This window comes from Talpa occidentalis, unplaced genomic scaffold (genome assembly GCF_014898055.3).
Source record: "Talpa occidentalis isolate TD23 unplaced genomic scaffold, MPIMG_talOcc4v2.1 talOcc4.8, whole genome shotgun sequence".
NCBI classification, from domain to species: Eukaryota; Metazoa; Chordata; class Mammalia; order Eulipotyphla; family Talpidae; genus Talpa; species Talpa occidentalis.
The window spans coordinates 77009126-77013269 of record NW_023605194.1 but is presented as its reverse complement, the minus strand read 5'-3'; positions in this window follow the sequence as shown (position 1 = coordinate 77013269).

Sequence of the window (4144 nt, the reverse complement as noted above, 5' to 3'; positions counted from 1 at the left end):
CAAGCTGGGCACTGCTCCACCCCCTGCCGCTCCTGGACACGAGTCAAACACCACAGAAAACAGAAAAGAAATACCTGGATGGACACAAAGATCCTTGCTCCAGTCTTCCTGTGGGTCAGTTTGTTATACTGTTTGTTCCACAGTTTGTTTCACTGCAAGCCACTATTAGCGTGCACACCCTGCAAGGGAAGACTGTTATCTAGGGACTGGAGAAGAGCACCCCGCCTGCAAGAAACTTGGGCCCAAAGCCCAGCGTCCGCAGAGGAAGCCTTCTGGCGTCTCCACAGCGCCACCTGGTGGCTCCTGGCTCTGAGCAAGCGTCGCGCCGGCGGCTAGGGGCCCCTCCCCAGACGGCTCCACCTCTGGGTGCCCCTCCCTCCTCTCTGAGCCCTTCCGCCCCGCCCTTCGCCACCGAGACAGTGTTTGCCGGCCTGGGGCCTCCGCCTTACTCTCCTCTCTGCCTTGACTCCGGTTTCACCCCCAGGAGCTTCTTCGGTCTTCTCCCCAGCACACAGCTGGTCTGGAAGACTGGTGCTCCCCGAACTGGACAGCTCGTGGAGGAGCGGCTGGACGGGTGGCGCTGTGAGGGGGTGCCAGAGGCCCGCCCCGCAGCCAGCAGAGGGCAGTCTGTCCCCAATTTGGAGCCCCAAAGGCGCCCATCAGCAGAGTGATCCTCAGTCAGACCGTCCATCCATCCATCCATCTATCCATCCATCCATCCTCCCTATGTGCAGACCCGCCCCGGAGGCCTGGATGGCCACATCCCTGGCTGACCTAGAGGCCGTTATCAGGATGGTAGCTCCGTCCCCGTCCCGGGGAACTCACAGGCAGTGCGGGCGTTTCCTCTCAGCTCCTCCCCTCTCACCCTGCGCTTCCCTCCTGTTCTGCACTGTTGACGATCATGGACATGTTTCCGCTCCACAACCAGAGTCAAGGACAGGGCACCTTTCAGGCTGAATCTGGTGACCTGGACATTGTGCACACATGGCTGTTGTTAAAGCATCTGCGTATTGTTTTGTAAATTCACTGTGTGGGCGGAGAAACCCAGCCCTAAAACATCAGACAGACACCCCCCCACCCCCCTCTCCGAGGTGAAGGTCACTGCAATCCCTCAGATGAGCTCATTAACAAAATGTTCGGGCTTGACTGTGAGGCCTGCCAGAGATTAAAATGTTGGTGTCCTCCCCAAAATTCATGGTGAGATCCTAAACTCCGCAGTGATGGTGTTAGGGGGTGGGGCCTTTCTGGGCTGCTCAGGTCACAAGGGTAGGGCCCTCCTGCCATCCGTGCCCTGTGTAAGAACCTGCCCCTTCTGCCCTGTGAGGCAAGCTGACCCTCACTGGATGCTCAATGGGCCAGCACTTGGTCATGAACTTCTCAGCTCCAGAGCTGTAAGAAATAAATTGTTTATAAGCTGCCCTATTTATAGTAGTTGCTTATAACAACGAGAACTAAGATAAAAATTGGTTCCAAGATGTGGGGCGCTGCTGTCACAAATACCTGGACGTGTAGCAGTGGTTTTGGAGCCCAGTGGTGGGCAGACGGGCTGGCAGTTTTGAAATGTCTGCTAGAATAAACCCATCTTGCTGTGAACAGAGCTTTAAAGAAGATTCTGGTGAGAGCTCAGAAGGAACAGAGGAGACCTGAGAGAAAGCCTCCTGGTCTCAGAGAAGGCCTAAGGAATTCTGAGCAGAATGTGGGTAGAAATATGGTGGCTAAAGGCCTTGCTGGTTGAAGAAATGGAGACTGTCTATTGCAAACTGGAGACAAGGTGATCCTTGCAATAAAGTCACATGGGACTTGGCTCTGAGTGTTGTGGTGCATTGTGGAAGGCAGAACTCGGGGGCAGTGAAGTTGAGTGTCTGGCTGAGCAACCTCTGGCACTGCAGACTACTACTGGTTTAGCACTTCTCCAGTGCTTATGGCAAAATGCAAGCGGGAGACAACTTATAGATGGAATTGTGTAAGCAAACAAGAAAGCATTAACTTAAAGGTTTGGGGAAATCGTAGCCTATCTATAGTTCAAGAAATGGGAACCCTAAGGGTGGCAAAGTGACCGTATGGTAAGGCTCATTAGGAGTCGGCCATCTCATCAGAAGTCCTGTTCAAGACAATGGAAGAATGACTTGGAAGGTGACTCGGGGCCTCAGCCTACCACGGCTGTCGTAGGCCCAGAGAGTAGACTCAAGGGTCACGGCTGCCTCCACCTAAGTCAAAAAACAGGGTCTGCAGGGGCCACCACAGAGGTGGGACCCTGCAGAAATCCCAGGCCTGGGCAGCACCCTCTGGTTTGTGGGGTGACATTGCCACCCCAGTGGGGTCAGAGGACAGATTATTCTCAAGCTGCCAGGTCCAGAGGAGTTCTCCCCGTTGAGGTTTGGGTTTACATGGGCTGTCGCTCCTCTCCTCTTTCCTATTTCTCCCTTTCTGGCCATGAAAATCTATCCTACATTTTTCCCACCTTGAACTTGGGAAGCACATGACAGTTTCAGAGCTGGAGGAGCCGTGCCTGAGTCTCACCCAGATCTGACGTAAAGGACATTTCAGGGAACTTGGACTTAAACTTTAAAGTTAATGTGGAAACATGTCAAGATTCTGGGGCTATTTGGATCAAATAAATACATTTGGCATGTAAGACGGATACAAATTTGGGGAGCTGGGAATGGTATAGATTGAATGTTTGTGTCCTCCCAAAATGTCTAAGTTGAAATCCTAACTTGTGTGGCTGCAGAAACGAACACATTCCCCCAAACTCAGAAGGTAACTTGAGTCAGAAGAACGAAGCATCAATCACACTTGGTTTATTTAGGGCAACTGACAGACACACAGGCCCTCGGTGCCGAGGCTGTGGGATAGGGATCTGTTTGGGCAGCATCCATGCCCTCACCCTGGCTGGGCCTCTCCTCTGCCCTGCTTAGCACCTGTGATCCTTCTTGTGTAGTTACTGATGCCAGATGGCAGTAGGGGCATCACACGTGTCTTTATTCTAAGGTGAATAGATTTGTGTGGCTCATGAATACGGGTTAATGCATGTGAAAGAAACTATGGGGAAACTGGCTCACTGACCCAGGGCAGTGTGGGTCACGGGTCTAAGATGGCATTAATACAAGATGGAGTCACTTTGGCTTACCTACACCCCACCGCCCGACCCCCAAGGTGATGGTATTAGGACCTAGGGACTTTGGGAGGTTAGATCATGAGGATCCCATCCTCTAGGATGGGATCAGCACCGTTATGAGAGACCCCAAAGAGCTCTCTTGTCCACTTGTCTTGTGAGGATACGTTGAGAAGTCATCTAGGAAACAGGAAGCTGGCTCTTACCAGACACCAGATCTGCGAGTGCTTTGATCTTGGGCTTCCCAGTCACCAAAACTGGGAGTACATTTCTGTGGTTTATATGCCACCATTTATGGAGGCTGGTTGTAGCTGCCCCAACAGGTCAAGACAGGGCCCTATCAGTACAGCAGGCTGAGTTAGGCCCCTCCACTCCATCCCCACTCCTGGACAGAAGTAAGATTTCTGCAGGCCTCCCTGGTGATGCAAGTGGTTAAGTGTCAGCACTATGAAGCTATCTGCAGCTGTTGGAGCATGAGTTCAATCCCCAGCCAGGGAGCTGACCCACATGGCAGCACACCTTGACCACTGCTCCCCTCAGCAGTGTACTTCAGTAAATCTGCCTGTTCTGCTTCCCACTCTGTCTCTGGTGAATCCTCTCACACCCCGACCTCATACCTCATACCTCTAGTTCTATGAAAAAATACATAAATCTTAAAAAAAAAAAAAAAAAAAAGAAGTAAGATTTCTGGATTTGACGTGGAAGTTTGTCTGGTATTTTCCTTCTCACTCTGGGAATTTCCAAGCTGGAAGAAGTTCTGAGCATGGTTTGGAGGCCTAGTGGAGCCCCTCAAATTCCAGCGCCCACGCAGTGCCCACAGCCAGGGGCGGGGCTGAGGCCAGACAGCGGGGCTTGGCTGGTGGGATGGCTCCAGGCAGGTGCTTCAGTCAGAACTGACCCAGGAGACCAAGCAGCCCTGAGAGAAGCAGGAACTGAGCACTTTCATTTCTACCAGGCTAGTCAAGCTATTAGGGTAGTGAAGCTTGTTCCAGTCAAGCTCCCTCCCACCCCCAGGGGACGGCAGGGCTC